Here is a 20,928-nt window from a genome sequence, read left to right on the forward strand (position 1 = left end):
GGGCTGTTTTTTCTCTTCAGTTGTCGTGTTTCAAATTAGTTATACCTTGAATTAATCTTCTCATGGCCATGTGTGTTTTTAAAAATAAATTAAGATTTTTCTAATTTTCTTTTTATCCAATTTTCTGCAGATGGTTGTGTTAAAAAAAATCTTGATCTGTTTCAGGAAGGTCATGCTTCATGCCAAAAAGATACGGGGCTCAGGTCCACAAAATGGGGAAAAAAACAGACAAAGAAGCAGAAATTGGCATAAGCTAATTTACATAAGTACTAAAGTTTCTGTGCCTCTGTCTTTTAATGGTTTATGTCATATGGATAACCCTACTAGTTTTTAGTAGGGCACGGGAGAGGAGGATATTTGATTGCAGGAAAACACCTCAAGTGGGGAGACTTGAGTTGGGGGCAGAAGCACATGGGGTGAAAAAGCCAGCTATTCCAGGGTGATCCTTTTCATATCCCTGTACCTTTATTTCAGCATGTGCCTGATCGCTTCCTAGAGATTCAGGGCTACAGCTGAAAGAATAAGGGCTTCAGCTCGAGTGGGCCACATGGTAACACCGCCTTGGCACCACCTTTAAGCCTTTCCATAGGCTTTTGCACAGCAACTGTCCAGTACCAGCCAGACCAAACCATTACTTGGCCCAGCAGTGTGTGTTGTGATGGGCAGCAGCTCTCCAGGTGCTCAGGTAGAATGACTTTCCCCTCCCTGGTGACCAGGTTCATTTATAACTGAGTTGCCTTCTGCAGGAAAAGCATTTGCTCTCCCCATGTCCTTTTATACAGAGATCTCCTGATTGATGCCTTTGATTACTTGTCTACAGAGTGAACACCTCACTTCTGAAATGTCCGCTTCATGCAGATGTTGTGAAACTAACACAAATTTAGCCCTTGAAGTTGCACTCTCTAAAATCCAATTTTGTAGATGCTTTAATTCATCCCTAACACACCTCTACTATCCAGTTCCCATGGAAATTAGACGGTATGAGTATACTTGTGTCAAGGTGGCTGCAGCAAGAGATTTCACGTTTCAGAAAATGTTGTGAAAAAGCCTCAGTCCATTCCTGAGGCCTCTGCTATGTAATGCTATATAATCCTTACTTCCCATCCCCAAAATTATTCTGTGTGTATGGAAGAAAACCAGTACTGGGGGTTGAACATAGACAGTTTGTCTTTCCGTTTCTCTGAGGCACGGAGAGCAGAATGGAGGTCACTGACATAGAAGCTTGGAAATCGCATTGCAGAGGCAGGCACAGACAGAGCGAAATAAATGGTTGCATTTCTCTTTTGAGATGTGTTGTGTTATACAGGACTTAATTGGCTTAGAATTTATACTGCATTGGCAAAAATGAAAATTGCATGGCAATTACTAAATTAGGATATGTTTTAATGGAACATACCCTTAGTATGCTGATGCGTTTACATTTACTTGAATATGCTAAATAAATCAGGCTAACACCTTAATTGCATTTTGAATTTTTCCATGTGTTAACCTCATCAACCTGTTAATCTTCCTCCTGTGCCGCCTGGATGGAGAAGTGTTGCTCAGACATCTGTTAGGAATTAGGTTTTTTAAAGAAAAGTCTTTATATATTTTTCTGCTTTAGTATTAATCAAGGTCTTTTGGAATGCCCTATTTTGTTTTTGTATAAATGGTGATGTGCAAAGCAAAGTACTTTAAAAAGTATTTTACAGCTCTCCATCTTTGTCCCCTTCTGCTGTGTTTAACAATACCTTGGAATTCCATGTATAAATATTTTCATTCTGTATTTTTGTGGTCAGAAATTCTTAATCTTCGCCTTCTTTTCTGTTTTTATAAAATTAGCATCTTTTAATTCGTCTGCATAAAAACTGGTTTGTTCAGCTCTTTGCCTTAACACAAAGGCTGTAACAGTTCCTTTCCTTGTAATACTTAATGTGCTGTGCTTTTTATTATTATTATCACCAGCATTTGGCTTTTGTGGTTTTGAAAAGTCAGGGATCAACTTTCTTTGAGGATTTGAGAATTATATCTATGTCTGACTACTTTTGGACAGCTGCTTTGTTGCTGAACATTACAAAGTTGCCTAGTGGTAAATTACCCATAATAGTTTGAGCAATTATTCTAAACTACAATATAACAATTAGGATTATAATGAGTGCCATGCACATGATTCAGTACAGAGATCTGTGATCATCTGATGTTTTATGTTTTATTACTTAACAGAGAATATTAGTTATTAGGTGAATTAGAAATGCAATAGATAAATAAATGTAGATTTCCCTGTGTGCCACTTCAGATGTGATGACAGAAATCATGTTGGTTTGGGGAGGTAATCGTTCCCACTTTGCCTTTTCTCATTCTAAATAAGTGCTCACTTCCCAGTCCCAAGTTTGTATTTTTTCCCTTGCAGTAAAAACAGCAGCAACAGAAAAGTGTGTGGTTGAGAGGGGAAAGCAAGGGTCAATTCTCTTTTAGTGCTGATGGTCCAGTTTAGCTTCACTGTCATTGCTTTTACATATTCAATAAGTACAATTCTATAGATGTCTACTCAAAAGTAAATCCCATGGAATTCAGTGGAACTTACCTCAAGGTAAATAGATATAGGGCTTTATCTTTAATATACCAGGATACTTTTTATTTATTCAAGCTATACTACTGCTAAAAACAAGTAAACTGGTGTAAAAATGGGATAGTAGAAAGTTCTGATAGAAACACTGCTGGAAGATGGATGGATACACACTTATATACACAATGCAGTGCCTTGGAGTATGTGTATAAGGGTATGCAGTATATAAATAATGTGATTCCTCGGTATTGGTGCACAAATTATGGTGGCCTCTTGAAATCAGTTGGCAGAGGAGCCAAAAGATTTACATACCAAGCTGTTCCTGTGAATCAGGCAGTTTTCTACAGGCTGTTGCAGACCCTTTCTGGATTGAGATGAACTACATAGTAAATGGGATAAATCATAATGAGTATGGGCTAAGTTCTTGCTTCATTTCCTTAAAATTAGAAGCTTAGTGGTAATGATGGCTTGAGGAAAGCCTTTGGCTCCAGTTAAATACTCTCAAAGGTCCAAAGGGCTGTCAGTAGAAATAAGATTCAGCATAGACACGTGTAAATATGTGCACATGTGCTTTCTGGATCTAAAGTTAGCTTGTCTTCCTGAAACTCGGCCAAGTGTGGAATGGGATTTTTCCCATCAGTTATAGGTATTCTGTAAACTCGATGAAATGTTTGCCTGTAACAAGGTCACACATAAGTCATTGATTTTCCTCTTGGTTTATTAAAAATACTTGTAGCTTTTATAAAAATGTACAGTAATGTCACTTGAGAAACTTTAAGCCATAAGAGTAGCTGTGTTAATTTGCGGGAAGAAAAAGACTCTACTGTTGAGTGGCATGCAAAAAGAGAGTTACGTCCATAGGCAACATCTTACTTCCTTGGGCACAGACCATGCAATAAAGATGGAATGGGAATGGGTGTGGGAGGGGTGTGACGCTGTAGTTGTTGGTGGACCGCAGCTCCCATAATCCCTCTTTCTTGGCTGTTCTGGCTAGGACTGATGGCAGCTGTATCTTAACAACATCTGCAGCCCACCATCATCCCAGCATTGTTCTAGAGCTTATATAGGTGCATAAAATGCAACTTGTTAGCTACTGCTCAGTAGCACAGCATAAGGATGATCAATAGAAGGATTCAGAGGGTTAAAAGTCTTAATTGATAATGGAACCCCATATATTATAGACCACATTTGTTCCGTCATCTGTGGCCATTTGTGTGTAAAAGCAGGACTGCTCCTTCTCCTTCAGCCTCCTGTCTTTCTAGCCTTGCTCTTTCTCCTGTGCCGAGAGCTGCTCAAGTATGATTTACAGCAGAGGGGGGAACTGTTTAACCTTTCTCTCACCCGCTGATTTGCTTTTAGTTTGTCCTATAAGACGTGCCTCCTCTCCATTTGGGGATAGGCCATAGGTCAATGGTAGAGCACATACTTGGTGGTCAAATGTCCCAAGTTCAATTGCTGGCATATTAAAGTAGGCCTGGGAAATATCCGTCTGCTGGGCAGTAGAAATAATACAGAGCTAGATGGACCAATGGTCACATGGAGCTTGGGGCCTGTGCTGGCAGTGGGGAAACTGGCCCTGTTAAAAAGGCCATTAGTAGAGTTGCAGGGGATAACTGACAAGTAGGGAAAGGGTTCAGAGCTATTCCGCCTAAAGTGGCCCCACAGCAAATAGCATCCTCCCTGGCCCAGGGAAATGAATGGTTGGGCTTCAAAGGCTAAGCCAGAATGTGTATTCTCAGAAGGTTTGAAAATAAAGGTTAAGTCTTATATAAACATGAGAGACAAGGAGACTTCTGTTCCATAAATTACTTCTGTTTGAGACTAAATACAGTATATGGAAGGTTATAAATTGAAGGAACAGATGTGATCATGGAACACATGGGGTTCAATTTATTGGTAATATTTTTGTAGCTCTGTAAAGCCCATATTTAATTGTATTGGTCCAGATGTCACAGCCCAAGAGTTGCCTTGTGCTCATGCACTCTCTCATTTCCTCAAACATGGTGATTTTTCCCCCTCATTCCCTGCTTTGAATAATCATTCTCCATTTTTCCTGAACTAACAAACTATGGATTACATTTGCCCTACAAACCAGGATTAGAAACTAGGATCAAGGGTGATTTGATGTTATTTATCTACTAACTCTCTGCTTCTGCCTTAGTTTCAACATCTAGACACAGTCGATTTGGGGATGTCACTTCAGTAACCCTTGGGCTCTTTGTCTGAACATTGCTTTTTATTTCATTAGCTTTGTTGGCTCCTAGACCAGAAAATGTTTGTATTTCTCAGTCTCCTAGTGGCAAAATGTTTTACTGTAAACAGGGAAAATAAAAGAATCATTTGAGACACAGTCCTGTGTGAGATTAGACAGAAAAAAAGACCTTTTGCACCCAGTTCATTAAAACTCCATTTGTCAGCCTATATATCTGCTATACTCGGCTGAAATAGCTTTTCACAGAAAAAACGTTGCAAAGAAAATCTTAAAAGAATATTTATCTCATTTGTTGGTTGGTAACTTCGGGTCTGGTACTTTTCAAGCTTCCAGCTGAGGGCTTGATTCTCCATTTCCCTTGTTCCCGTTTTCCAGTGCTGAACAGGATATATATTTCACATAAAGAGCTACCTTTGTGGGCCTCTATTCCTTCTAAAATTTTTATGCTTAGCTTGGGTTAGGATATATATTTGAAAAAGAAGAGATTTACTTGCAGTTGTGTGGTGTTTTCAGTCACTTCTTATTGGTTCAGCCAGAGGGAAGTTTCCATTTGGCTAATATGGCAACATGAATGAGTACAGACTTGAAGCGAACCAGATTAAGATTTGCTCCAATGATTGCTTCTGAATAGTACGTGATAAAATAGCAGCATATTGACCATTTTCAGACATAGAGTCACTGGGTCAAACTACTGCTGGCATTACGCACTGGGCACAATCCAGCCAGAATTAACCCACAGTTCAGTTTATTGTTGAGACCATAAGTCATAGGTAACAAGTGAAAAGAAAACACTGTTCAGTGTTTTGTGTTTTCAGAGACTAAACAGTGAAAAGAACAGCCTGTACCCATAGTTATCATTATGAGAATCTACCACATTTTTATCTACATATTTTGGCACAGTTTTGTTCCTGAGTGAAAATGTTGCTGCTTTTACATGTACTTCTCTGTTTCTGCCAGCATGTAAATACTCAGCTTTGTGTTGAACATACCAAAATTTGGCTTACACTAATTGCTGAGCTAAACATTTAGTTCTTTTGCATTTGTAAAATGTAAATGGAACTATCAGACAAATAATGGGACAAGATCAATTTATTTCAACTAAGATTTAGGCATGGGCTTAAGTTTGCCACTGAGATCAGTGGCACTTGAAAGTGATTAACTTTGGCTGGATTGTGCTTACTATTAATAGAAGATACAGAAGCATCAAATAATACTGCTACTTATGGAAGAAGTGAAACATTCTCATATTTTTATTGCCACAACACTATTTTTAACATATCCTGAGGAGCACATTAATAGAACTGAAACGTTGATACAACTGAAAGAAGACTAGTCTGATTAGTCTTCTGTACAGCTTGGTTAATGATAATAGGACCGGGGCTCAGCCTTCTTGTATTTAATACCTCAGCAAAAAAATATGGACTATGCAATCGGTTAAAAACAATCCTGTGCATGTTGCTATGGAAAAAAGTCCTACAACTTCCAGCGTTCCCAAATGTACATAGCTGGCTGGGGAATGCTGGGAATTGCAGAACGTTTTCCTATCTAAATATGCATGTGATTGATCTCGTTAATGGTTTAATGACCTGTCTTCTTTTATCCAGGCGTGGTGTTTATTTAGCAAAAGCATTTCAGTGCATGAATCCCAAATAGCACCTACAGTAGTTTCCTGTGAAAAGAAGCAGGGTATGAAATGGACAGAGAATCTGAACTGTCATCTCTGGAGAAAGATACAGCTAACCCATTGAAGTGAAGTGTCAGCTTTGCAAAGTGTTTCTAAGATCAAGTTCTGATTGGAGTAGATTGAACTGAAAGATTGGGGTAGATTTAACAGCAACAGCTGCTACTCTTCTTCCCAGTGCTTTTTTTGTAAAAAATAAAAGGTGCCGGAACTCACGTCGCCACCGGCAGTAAGCACTCAGCTCGCGACCACACGCACTAATCCCAAGCCAAGCAGCGTCCCAAGACAGGCGGCACGGACACAAAAGCAGCCTGCAGGCACTATGTTAATGATGTTTGCTGCTGACCTGCTACGCCGACAGGCGATTCAAAATCACTTCGTAAAAGCCATTGGAAAAAACGGTGCCGTACCGGTGCGTTCTGTGACAAAAAAAGCCCTGCTTTTTCCTATTCCTTCTCCTTCTGTTGCTCATTGTCATTTTCTGGGGTTTTCCAGAGACTAACCTGAATCCCTGGCTTCTCTGGGGTTCCAGTTTGTATTGGGAATGAAAGAGGCAGTTGTACTTGGTGTGCATTTCAAACCAGGGAAATTCAGACTCTTCAGAGGGAGAGGAGGGCTAGTCTTGGGAAATGGGGTCTCCAGATTTTGACATGGAAAAGGTAGGAGGGCTTATCTCAAGGCCACCCTGTCTAGGTGGTCAGGCAGACCCCGAGAATCACCCCAATCTGCAGTTGCTGGGAGGGGGCGTGGAACAGGACCCAGATGAGCTTGGTATGATTCTTGACCCCATGATGTGGCATCAGGAGAGAAGGGCTAACCAGCTAGAGTGCCGGCATACACCTAAGAGGCTGGCCCATCTCCAGAGGGGCCTCCCAGAGGGGTGGGGCCCAGGGCTATTCCAAAGAAGGGGTCTTGGAGGTAGTTTCTACTGTAGGTTCAACAAACCACTCCGTGAATGCTCAGAGAATCTTTTGTTTTTTATGCCTTGCTGGATGTACATTGGGGGATGAAGAGCTTTGCCAAAGAATGGTCCATGGTTTTGAAAGGGGGAAATTTGGCTCCCAACACTGCCTGCCTGCGGTAGAAAAGGAGAGGTGGTGCTGGTAGCCCTTGTGCAGTTTCTCCCCAGCATGTTGCCCCCAGCCCAGTCAGTGATGTGGTGGGCTGGTGGTGGGGCTGGGAGCAGGCTGAAGGAAGTTTCCCTCCAGTCCATACTCCAGCTACTTAAAGCACGTCATGGCCTGGGCTCTCCCCATGCACTGTCTATGATGGATTGGCCCAAGCCACTCTCCCCTTGGATATGAGTCATTGCTCTGGAAATCAGCCACGGGTTGATGGGGTTGGGAAGAAATTTTATCTGACATGCTGTTGGCCTTTCCCTCAGCAATGTAAGTTGGTTGAAAGTAATGGCCAGACTGAATTTTCACATTTTTTCATCTGAACGGTATAAAGTTGGATCCAGGTCAAAGGGAAAGGGGCCATATTCCTTTCCTTAGCAAGGACAGGAGTGGTTCCTATGGGTGGGATCATGGTTCTGCAGCCCAGCTCAGGGGCTGGATGCTGACACCACTCCTAAGAGAAGAAGGACCCATCGTTTGCTTTCCTGGACTAGGAACCCTGCTGGGTGTTCTGTGTCAAGACAGAATTGTGCAGTCCTAATTGGTGCACATTTTGACAGGACCTTTTGGGAGTTTTGGCCTGGATTTTATGAAAGTCCTTGGATCAGTCTGGTATAAATCTATTAAATAAATAATGATTCTGTTTAATAATAGATGCAATCTTTCTAACTGGCTGCAATCCAGTAGAGTATAATAGCTAAGGGGACTTCAGTATTTCTCTCCCCTGGATCACCTTAGGCTGTTCTACAAGTTTATTATTTGATCTATATTAACCTGAAGTTAAGCAGCATCTTGCATTTATATGGTACAGGCAACTCTTTCCAGTGAATCAGCTGGAATATCGCAGTTCACAGGGCTAAGATATTGTCCCACTACCCATGTAAGGGAACAGTCTGTTCTCTTGTGGAGCCTGACCCTACTAAGTATATTAGAGTAACTGCAGTAACTTTTCCCACTGTGCCTGCTCCCCTAATCCATTTCCCATGTGTGCGTTGCTATGGATTGCAGTCCGGCCATTATAAAGCTGCTTTGTATCCATTAGGGATGACCAGGGAGCTCTCAGATAGGTCAAGGATCTTATGCACAAGCACAACTGTGCTCATAGGTTTATGGCATACAAAATGAAGACTAAATCAGATACCCACTTTTCTGGGAGTAAGTTCCATTAAATAGCATTGGACCTAATTCTGAATGGATGTGTATAGCGTTGCATTGTAATAGGGTTTGTTCATTACAGCGGCAAGCAGAATAGACCTGAATGGCTGTGTGATCTTTTGCCATGCTTAGGAGGATGAGCTTAATAATTGTGCAACTGAAGCAGGTTTTACATACGCTTTTGAGAAGATTCTGCAAGTTTCCTTCTTTAGGTTAATGCATGATCAATATCATAATATATGGGGATTAGAGTGTTGGAACTGGGGGATCTGAGTTCTAGTTCCCACTCAGCCGTGAGGCCCACTGGGTGACTGGAAGAGGCCAGACGCTGCCTTTCAGCCCAACCTGCTTCACAGGGTTATTGTGTGCATAAAATGGAGACGAGGTGAACCTCATAGCTGCTTTGGGCTCCTTTCAAGAAGAAGGATGCTGGGATATAAATGATAATGATCATCATCATCAAATCATGCCTGTGGCTGTGCACGTCCAGAAAGAAAGAACTGTTCAAAGGATTTGTGAAGTATGCTTCTTCTGCTCCTGTTTTGGAAAAAAGAGTAGATAGAATATGTTTGAGCTTTTAAAATTTTAGTGACAAATGAGCACAATGAAGACTCTTTTGCTCATCCGGTCCTATGATCATGTCTGGCCTGCTATAAATGTCTCTCTTGATACCTCTTCAAGAGACTTGGTTGGCTTTGAAACAGAACTTTTTCTTAACCAAATTTCATGGCGATGTCTTTCTTCTGTAGGGATGCTTCTGTTTAAGAAGCTCCACATGCCTCAGCTTTACACAGCAAGCTTTGTTTCTTGGTTAGGCACTGAAGAAAATGTTGCAAACATGATCCTTGCAGATAAACAGCTCTTTTATGGAGAATTCAGTTCTCTATTCACATCCACAGAGCAGCTCCGCCCTTTCCATGCTCTCCTGATGGAAGATAGTAGCATGTGGTACTAACTCCCATTTCAAGGGACAGCAGTATTTTCAGTTATCCCAAAATGCAGGCCTCCCCCTTGTTTCTTTTTACTCATGGATCAATCCATTCAGTGACTTATCTTGTATGCCAAGGACTAGGATACCATACACTGAGCAGGATGTACCTGGCTCAACTTGATCAAGAAAAAACATTGTACAACTCTTGTGCAAATTATGCACATATCCAAGCCCATGCCTTGGCCCTGTCGCTTGTCACCATAGTTCAACTTCAAGTTCAACTTAAAACACAGTTTGCTGGCCAGGAGGATAGGCTGGATCCAACTCAAGACCATATTGTGGGGCTTTAAGCCTCTTCTGTCATGGTTCCAAGCAGAATCCTTCCATGCATGTTCTTGTCAAGGCATAGAAAGTTTTCATTGTTGCTCAGAGAGCTCCCTCCTTCCATTCTTTTAATGCTTCTGTTGGGTAGGTAAATTCAAGAAGGGAAGTGGTTGGGGAAGTGGAAAGTTTAAACCCCCTTGCAAAAACTGCTTCCAATCAGATTGTGGTTTTGCCACACAGACATGTGAGTAAAGAAAATAGACGGGCAACTAAATGCTATGTGTTTAACAGCCCACCCCAGCAGTGGTGTCCTCTTGATGTGTTGGACTACAATTCCTACCATTCCCAGGTACCAGTTTCAGGAAGTACAGCTTAATCAACAGTGCAGTTTGATCCTGAGTGTACTGGGCAGGTCCTTGAAGAGAAGGGCCACCACTAGACCTGTTCAGGCCAGCTGTTGAAGTGGAAATTACATTAGACTGGCTGGATTCTTGTCTCAATACATCTTGAATCTGCCTTTTTAATGGGACATGCTAGGTAGGCTGCAGGCTTCTCTGTTTGCTTTCTCCATTAATCTGCCTGTTGTTTCTTAGCCACATGTCAGTGTGATCGCTGCAATCATTAACAGAGGTTGCTAACACTGAAATGTCTTTAGCATATGCTCATAGCTCTCTTCGAATAGACATGCTACTGACTGATACTCTCCTTACCTCAGTGTTGCAGCCCACTTTCATAATTTGGTGTGAAATTTAGACATCTCCCTCCCCCAGCTTTATCTGTGGATGGGTATGACATGGAAAGGGCAAGTGTACGGCTAGTTGGCAGCCAGTGGATGATTGAAATAGAAACTAGTTAGAGGCTGCTTCCTGGGCTTCCCATTTATTAAAGTCGGGACTGGACATAAAAAAAATATGACCAGAACTAAAAGACCATGAAGCGTATGTTTCTTTTCAACCTGGTACAAAATTAGGGATGACCACAATTGTTCCATTTATCTCTTGTTAGCTGGAGATAATACATTGTATGCTGTGTTCATACCTCTGTTGTTGTTTTAATATTTTGTAGGATTCTGCCCTGTAACGATGTGCTTTAGAGTGTGGCTGATTTCCATGGAACTGCTCCAGATTTACAGAAGTGTGGGCCAGATGATTTGTTTTAATCTTATCTTTATTTCAGTTCTCCCTTCCAGCCTGCTGCTGATCTCCTGTCCTGTTATTATTATATTATCGCTCTGCTTCATGTGATAAGCTGTTCCAGTCCTTTCAAATGAAGCTGGAAAAGTGTGCTCACTTGATAGATAAGTGTCTGATTAGATAGTCATCTGTAATGCTTGCTTGTCTTTGTGAAATATTGATATACAAAATGGGCAATAAGGCTTAGAAGGCATTTTGTGCAGAGAGGCAATTCTAACTCATGTAAAGAAGTTACAAAGCTTGTTAGTTGATTGATTGATAGCATAATGTAATCTTCTCATTTGCACTAGCTATTTAAAGTGTGTGTGTGTGTGTGTGTGTGTGTGTGTGAGAGAGAGAGAGAGAGAGAGAGAGAGAGAGAGAGAGAGAGAGAGAGAGATAAGGAAAGCAGGACTGGAGTAAGAATTACTGAGTAATGCAATCCTGCGCCCACATGCCAGGGAGTAGGCTCTTCCATTGAATTTCTTCAAGTGGGATTTACTTCTGAGCATCCATGTCTAGTGTTGGGCTGTAAGAATCTTTCAATGGATTTTTGATGATACTAATATTATGCCTTTGGCTCAGAGTTTTGTCATAAGTGACAACTGATAAATTTTGTAAACCTAAGGCTGCATACTTACTTGGGAGCAAGTTACATTAAATTCAGTGAAACTTCCAGGTAGATACATATGCTCTGGTTATAACTTAAGGGGTATTTAACAAAAATCTTAGACGTTCTTTAATAAGAACCCTTCCCTAAAACTTCTAATGCTGCAAATCCAGAGAGAAGGGACTCCTTTTTATCAATGTATTTTGCCTGTGTTGAAATAAAATGCTACCAAAATGTTGTTCCAATATTTGTATCATTCAACCTTGCTTTCAAACAGCTCAGTTCTTTTCATTCACTGTATCAGCAAATAATAGTGTAGAATGAGGTATAAAGGTAGTTGTCAAGCACACTGTCACAAACCCTGAATGCTCCAGACAGCATGTGGTTTCGACCACAGTCCCTCCTATCCATGCTGATATAACCCTCAAAATTTGCTGCCGGAGGCACTGGTCTTGCTAGCTGGACAAAACTTGGCAGTGACTGAAAACTTGGTCTCCCCTGAAGCTGAGGGGAGAGGAAAAGGGTCTCTGATACCACACAGGGCTTTTTAGATGTTTGCATTCAAATCCCAAATGCAATTGCAGTCAGAGTTTATTTATGACATTTATATACCTTTGCTATTTAGCCAGTGTCTCTCAGGACAGTTTACAACATATTAAAAATTTAAAGCATTGATATAAAATCAGATATATGATCTAACAGAAATAATTATAAGTGTACAGAGATGTACATGCAGAGTACAGCAGAATGATTTTGAGTCTCTGGATGCAAATTTGTGTTTTGCTAACATTCTGCATTTCCTAGCCACACTTGAATGGGGCTGAGGACTAGCAAGCTTTGGGGTGATCACCATTTAGATATTTGACATGCTTTCTAAATCCTCTTTGCTAGCTCATCTCAACCCTCTTCAGCAAAATCGTTATAATGAAAACAGTAGTAGGCATAGCCAGTAAGGGGAGCAGTGACTGCAACTGAGCACAGAGCTTTGTTGCCAGTTTTCAGTATATATTAAAATATATTATGGTTGTTTTCATGTGCCATCATTTCAGACTTATAGGACCCTATGAATGAATGTCCTCCAAAATGTCATGTGCTTGATAGACCAGCTCAGTTCTTGTAAACTCAAGGCTGTGGATTGCATCCATTTCACACTTGGTCTTCCTCTTCTGTCTGTGACATTTCCTAGCATTATTGTCTTGATTCTTGCTTTGAAGTAGTACAGCTTTAGTTTTGTCATTTTTTCTGCCAGGGCAAGTTCTGGCTTGATTTATTCATTTTTCTTTCTGTCCAGAGTATTTGCAAAACTCTCCTTTATCACCATGTTTCAAACACATCAATTTTCTTCTGTCAGCTTTCTTCACTGTCTAGCTTTCATACCCATACATAGTAATCAGGAATACAGTGGTGAGAGTGATCCTGGCCTTGGTCTCCAGTGAAATATCCTTAAGCTTGATTATCTTTTCTGGTTCCTTCCTTCTTTCCTACCTACCCTTACAAGTCCCAGTCTTCCAGTTTCTTGGCTTCAGTATCATCTTGAATTCATTACTGAGCCTAGATATGAAAAGTCTTTCATAATTTCAGTATCTTCATGGTTGACAGTATAACTGTGTAATTCTTACCCAGTCATGATTGTTGTTTTTTAGTGTTTAGCTGCAGCCCTGCTTTCTTCTTTCATTTTCATCAGGAATCATTTCAATGTATTGCTGCTTTTTGCCAATAATGTATATGTAGAGATACAAATTTAGAAACAATTGCTATAATTTAAGACAGTGACCAGGTTAACTGTGTGTCCATGTTGTTTGCCACTGGCCAGATGTTAACTCTAAGCAGGTAACTTTAAGATCCATGCTCTACCTTTTGCATGATACTTTATCTTTAAACTAAACTTCAAACAGAGGACACCTTCAAATAAAGATTTTTTGAGAGTTCTCTAATATAGAGCAGTGTTCTCTGGAAATAGGGCACAAAGCCACCCAACATGTTGTGTTGATTAATTTGTTGCCATCTAGTCTGGATGCCCATCATCTTCTGAACTCAGAAGGGTATTATTTCTATACTTCCCATTAGTCAAGACCACTGTCTGGGCAGTTTACCTAATCAACCTCCTGTGCAGTGTAGAAAGAACATAGAGACCTCTTTCCTCCCTCTGCCTTTCAAAACAGAGAGCTAATTTTAGCAATCTAAGTTCAACACCACAAAGCATGAGCAAAAGGGACCAAGCAGAAAGTACCAAAGGCCTTGGATACTTTGCATCATGGTGGTGCCTGTCTTCTCCCCATCTTGTCTCTCTCTCTGACACCAGAAGTCCATCTCCAAGGTTGCTTTTTCAAGTCTAGTCCTTGTAGTCTAGACTCTGTCTAGACAGTCATAGAATTTCACTGTAAGTTAATTATGTCTTGTGCAAAGGAACTTTGAATTGTCATTCCTGAATCAACTGCCATTCAATTACATTGGATGCCCTGCATTCTAATACAATTGTTTTAAAAATAACTTTGTCCAAGCTGTGCATATTTTTTAGAATTATCATATCCTCCTTTTGGACATTTTTCTAAAATTAAAAAACACCAAATGCTTTAACCTTCCCTTGTGAGGAAGAAACTGTAACCAGTCTCCTTAAATAAAGGTGTTATCTCTTACAGCTATATTTGCAAGTATACTTACATGCTTCCTATTTCAACCACATTTATGGTAGTCCAAAACCACTGCTTTTGCAGAGGGGGTGTATGGTGTGAAGCTGTAGTTAAATCTTTCAGCTTCTCATGCTGATAGATGTTTGTGTAAAGATATTAGTAAGATATCAACATGTGCCATTGGTAGACTACCTCATAGCTGTGTAATTCTACTAACTGACTTATGCTATATTTATTGGTCTTTTCCTGCCTGTGTTTTTGGCAATTACTTCTGCCCCAGTGAAAAGTATCACTTGTGCTTTGCGTGCAACGTATAACCTTATATACAGAAACAACTTCTATGTGGTAATGTTCTTGTGAAGTATGCATATGACTGTACAAATGGTTATCTATACTGATGGATGTAGTGAGGATTCCCTTCTACTTTTAATAGGTTTGACCATACATAATGACTGTTATCTTGACATATGTGTGCTGTAGTTATTAACAGTACTTAAACCGAAGTTGGTGCTATGTTAAATCAGTCAGAAGAATGATTCAGGTGCTTGATCTCACTGAATCCCTGTAGGAATGCATGATGCCTCCAGTGGCATTGCGAGTCAAGTGTGTATAAAACCTGTCTCTTGAGACACAATGTTAGGGAAAAAAAATAATGGTGACACTTTAGGCTGGGAAATATGCCTATGCCTGCAGCTTATGACTAATAGGTTGAATGAAAATTCTAAGTGAGATAACAGGATAAATAATTAGCCCCATTATACCAAAATCAAGAAATATGGGCGATTTGCAGGATTGTATACACTTATTATGGTTCAGCCCATCCTTGGACACTCTGTGCCAGTAGACTCCAGTTTTAAGAGCTCTCTTCATCCAATCTTGTTTTCTATAAATTGTAGCAATTAAAATGTAGTAATAAATCCAATGTATAAATACTTTGAACAACTCTTCCATTTTAGGGTCTATTAGCAACAGGATTTAGTAATTGTGTGACCACCTAACAGATGCTAGTAACTTAGAACACATTCTAATAACTGGCATAGGGAGCAGGAGAGTTCAAGGTTTTGAAGATCAAAGAGCTTGACATCTTGAAGCAGCTAATGTCTGTGGGAAATTCAGCTTTTAATTTTGTTTAGTCTAAATCTAAAACCAGTTATTTTATATTAGTACTATTGAAGCTACAGGGAAAAGCATTGAAGTAACAGCTTGGAGAATTAGGGCGTATATATTGGTTGTAGTTTTTATTTCACTTTATATTCCACTATTCTAGAAATAGCGTTAAAGAAGATCAACAATAAAGATGCTTATGTTTTATTAGTTTACTTTAAATGCCTCATGTTTCTAACAATATAAATTATTGTTTGTTGAAGAAGAGATTCAATAAGGGAATAGCAAAGTTTGACAGTCATTTTAGTGAGCATGCAAAGTGTAGGCCAGGTATCACCTATCCTATGAGGAAGAAATCAGAAGAACATAGGAGCTCCTAGATTGTTTTATCCATAAGAAAAATATAAGGCTAATTTTCCCTGCCTGCAGGCTCTTACCTAAACATGGTCAGTATCTAGTATAAATTTGCTTTCGATTATTATGGCACTTTCATCCTGAACACTGGCTTGCCGAGGATCTTATGTGGGGTTATCTTCAGAGATCTGCTTGTATTATTTGCAGTTTCTGGTTTTCTATGGCCATTTGGCTCACATCATAGGTTACATCTTGAAATATTTTTCACCATAGTTGAGTCGAAAGAAACTGAGAGTACTAATTCAAGCCACCATTTTGCCCACTTCTGCTCCCATCTGGTCCTGTGGAATACTGCAAATAATGCAGAAGTGGTCATGTCTAGCTTTCACAGTGAAAGACAGATCTCAAAATGGAATGTACTGTTTTTCCTAGCCATCATGGGCCGACAACCCATCTTTGACAGGTTTCCCAGAGATCATTTTCACAAGTATTTCATGGTGTGATTCAGGGATCGCTGTGAGAAGTACTCCAGTTGGCCTCAGTAAGATTACTACAATGCTTCTGAATGAAAAGATACAACAGCAAATGTGACTCTGGGAGCATTTGCTAATCTGGATGAAATGATCATAATTTTCCAAGAAATTCCAACTGTTCTATTAGATCTGAAGCAAGAAACTATCAACATACAGTATACATCATATTTCTTTTAGTGCTTGTGAAATTCCATAACATTTCCTACTTCATTCTATCATTAAATAGGGTTGTTGAAATATGCCCATCTTTCTTTTACCAAAGAATGTTAAATTTTTAACATACTAGCTCATCTCAGATCATGCTCTTTTTTTTCCTGTTGCTGTTTCCTATCAACTGTTCTGTGACTTTACAAATACTGATCTTTGTATCTGTTAATCTCCAGTGCTGAAATCCTGTTTATTCTCTGACTTTCCATCAGTGTTGCTACAGGTCGAAAGCCAAAGGGCAGTATACAACTCTGCATGTACAACAGGGCTGTTCAATCCTCACCACCCAATGTGACACTTTACCTTGCTTTCAAAAGCTATTCCTGAATGACAGACAGCTCTTCAACAGCGTTCTATTTAAGAATAGACCTAATCATCACAGGCAGCCTGGAAGTTCAAGCAGGCTAGTGCATAGAAATTGAGGCAGATGAGTAAGTGGGTTGGTAGAGAAGGGGATGGATGACTTCATCCTTCTCTTCTAGGCCACTTTCTTCTAGCTTTGGAGGAAAATAAATCTGTCCTTCCATTCTGTCTTCCCTATTCCAATATTTTCAAAGGCCAGTTGGAATTGATAGGGTATCTTTATCTGTCTGGGGGAACACATAAATAAGCAGCTGGTACAAGAATTCCTTGAAAAGTTGCTCCATGGCATAAAAGATGCAACAAAGTCAAGATAATTTAGACTATAGCTAATATTGGAATACAGAATTCTCTGTATAGAAACTTTCATAGCAGAATTGAGACATTAAGGGTGTTGCCGTGCTAGCTGGGAAATGCTGGGAGTTTTAAATCTTTGTTTCTCTTTAAAAATGCATAGGATTATACCCTAGTTATAACTCACACATTATTTCTCATTCATGTTTAGAACATTAGTGTTCTCCATTTTGATGTTTATCATTATTAAAATGTGTGAAGATGTCTTGCATGTGCTATAGAATTATGTTCATCCTCCAGTTCTTCCCTAATCTTCTGGCCTTTGAGCATTTTCATGATTGTTTCAGCTCAGGAATGGGTCGTATACATAAGTTGCAGCATTAGTGTTCTCATATGCGCTGGACCAAATACAGAGCTTCCCTTGTTTACCATGAAAGTCTGGAGAGGGCTTCTTAGCACACAGTATCATCCATTAGCAGGTTAAATGCACTTAGAAGCCTCTTTCTGACCTTCAGGCTTAATGTGCAAAGGTCTGAAGGGGAGCTGGAACTTGTGGGGACATGATGGCCAGGGTTTGTTGCTTCTTCACTTTAATGCTTCAGGCATTCACTTGAATGTCTGAATAGAGCTCTTATCTCTCTATCTCAATTCTAGGCTAAATAAAATGTTAATAATTATGCTTATCTTTTAATTCACATCGCATCATTGGTTAACATTTTGGATTACTTTCAAAACTTCTTTGAACTTTCTCTTGTGGTTTGGAGAAATTAGAGAATCAAATAGGTAGAATATAGATATTGTGATAAATGCAATTTTTCTAAATTTTTACTTACATGGATAGGACATTTTGAAGGGCTAGGGTTGCTGATTTATAAGGTTGCTATAAATCAGAGATAACTTGATGGCCCAGAATAGCAACATCTCTTTTTGTATATCATGTCCAAGGCGTCTGGCTATTTCTCCTTTGCCAATACAGTCACCCAATTTTGTTTTCTTGTCTGTATCAACTATACTTCTTCATTTCTGTGGTTTCATACCATATTCTAACCAAATTTGAATTTTAGCTTAACACAGTTGGCATCATATTTAGTTCATATTTATTTTCTTTTTTGCAAATCATTCAGGCAGGGTGATCCTCATTCTTGCTTAAAATACAATGCTTTTGCCCTTTCTACTGCTGTCTCACAAAAACTCAAACATTTTTTTAACTTCCAGAACTGACTGTGCTTCCTGTTATTCCACTCTGTCAGTTTCCCCCTCCCCCAGTATTTGTTTCATGTTGAGCTGAACTTGTTTGCCAGCAGTTTTCTTCAGAATTTCCCTATGCTTTCTCCTTTTGTTTCTATAAACCCCTTTCGTCTGTTAATTTTTATTAGTAGCAGACTTTGTGTTCACCCATGTGTGATTTAGCCAATGTAATTTCACTGTGTTCTCAGCTGAAACCATTTTCCTATAAATTCTGTCTGCCAAACAAGTATTGAGGAAAACTCAACATTCAGCCCCCTATAGAGATCATTAAACTTTGAAAGTTAATACCTCATATATATCATTTTCACGGTGTTTTATATACTCTTTCTAGTTTTGTATCCTGTAGAATGTGTCCATTGGGACATTGTGCTATAAAATCTGAGCTCTCCAAATGTACGTTGAAGGTGTGTCTTCACTGCATTCATCCTTCTTACAGAGACGGATACATATATTCCAAACAAGAATAGGATAACACTGGATTGCATGAGTTTGCAGTTCACAGCTAAACTTGGACACATGGATTGCACACTTTTACATCTTGGGAGCATTGTCAATAAAAATCTTTCACAGAGGGCTTCCGTGACTAAAGCTTGGTTCTAGCATAATGCTGGCTCCCATCAAGCCGTAATTTTAAACGGCTTAGAAAAATATACTCCCTTCTTCACCTGTTTTCAAGATGAATTCACCCTTCTTTCTATTGTCAGGATAAACCATGATTAATGTTGCATCTTCCTCATGACTAACCATGACTAACTATGGTTAATGCTAATCAGTACTTAAAACCAGCAATTGAAATCAAGTTGCAAACACTGATTAAATGGGAAAAGGCAATCAGTGTTAACTATGGCTAGTTTTCATCTGGATGTAATGCTAAGCCAGTGTTAAAATCAACAAAGGAATGTTGGGAGAAATGTCTTCGCAAGGATGAAAAAGGTCAAATTTTCCACTGAAGTGTAGATTTGCCAACCATAGTTTGTAGGAACCATCATCAGGTATGCACAGAGCTAAGATTTGTTGCACAAATATTAATACTGTTTGTGAATATTTAGGAGGATGGAATGGTTATTTGCAGTATGGAAGAACCAGAATGTAATAGCAGGCATGTGATGTATTGGGGTGCACAAAGACCCCAAGTTTCTGTGCAGACTCACATACATACCTTGGGCTGTTGAACCTAGGGTCAATCTCCTGTTTCTTGATGGAGAAATGACACATGATAGGGATATTCTGCCTGTTGAAACTTCATTCCATAATACAAACCAGTCCTTTGGGTATTGGACTGAAAGTAAGATTAGACCAATGCAATATATTGTACTCGTATCAACAAACCTGTGGTTCTGAGGATGCAGTCAAGCTCATCTCTAGGGTATGAACACTTCTGAATAGATTCTTTTCATGGCTGGACCTTAGATTAAATTAAGATTTCAGTCGATCTTTTCTTTAAGAATGGTGTCACAACTTCTTTGGAATATTACACAAGCATCATTGTGTTTGCTACTTCTAATCTGGTATCCACATCTTTCCCCCCCCTGTTTTTGTACATTGTAGTTGAAATGAAATATATGTCAAAACAAGAAGATTGACCTGGTATCTATACCTTAGTCTTCAGAAGCTCTTGTTGATCACTGGGGATGAACATTTCTTCATAACATACATTCTCTCTCACATAAGCACTGGCTAACCACTGCCTAGTTTAGCAGCAATGTCAGGAGTATAATATAACATCAGTGTAAACAAGTTATTTTTGCGTACTAAGGATGACCATGCAGAAATGACTCATGGCTCTGCTTTGATACCTATGACTTAAGTGGTCATTCTAAAGGTTTAAAAATAACATAGGACTTTAAATCGCACTATGCTGAGTCGTGTGTATGTATTACAAGATAGTGTTCTTTACCCTTTGACTTGTTTATAGCTTACTAGTTATATTAACATGGAGCAGAGATCATTATTAGGTTAAAATTGCATGATTTGGGAGCTGATTAAGATATACTTTAAGGTACTCTTTAAGCTGGTCATGGTGTCCACATTCTACCTTTTCTTGATATAGAAACACTTTAACATAATTTTTAGTGTTTCATAAGTCATAGGAAATAAGGCTAGATCTCAAGTGTTCTTTCTTCTGAAGAGTATTTCACTGATGGAAGGATAACTTCCACTGATGGAAGTCAGAGGAAGAGTCTTTCCAATGGGGAATGGAAATTTTGAGCCAATGCTATATATCTACATATAGGAACATCATAGGATATACTAATTTAAATCATATGTTTTGCATTGTATTTTTTTAGAGAAAGGTATTTGGGGAACAGTTATGAAGAAAAAAAGGGATTGTGCTTTCCTTTTTTTAATGCTATAAGCAATTTTTAAAGTACAGCAGGACCCCCATATCCACACAGATCAGTTCCGAGCCCCCCACTGGATAGCCGAAAGTGTGGATAAGAGCAAACACT

General features: G+C 39.4%; 1 protein-coding gene across 12 annotated transcripts in view; it reads left to right on the forward strand.

Annotated features, from left to right (window-relative positions):
• MBNL1 (muscleblind like splicing regulator 1) overlaps positions 1 to 20,928 on the forward strand; it is a 180,117-nt gene that overhangs the window by 62,613 nt on the left and 96,576 nt on the right. The gene's annotated exons all lie outside the window — the stretch shown is intronic.

Source organism: Varanus komodoensis, unplaced genomic scaffold (genome assembly GCF_004798865.1).
Source record: "Varanus komodoensis strain SLA01 unplaced genomic scaffold, ASM479886v1 scaffold25, whole genome shotgun sequence".
Classification (NCBI taxonomy): domain Eukaryota; kingdom Metazoa; phylum Chordata; class Lepidosauria; order Squamata; family Varanidae; genus Varanus; species Varanus komodoensis.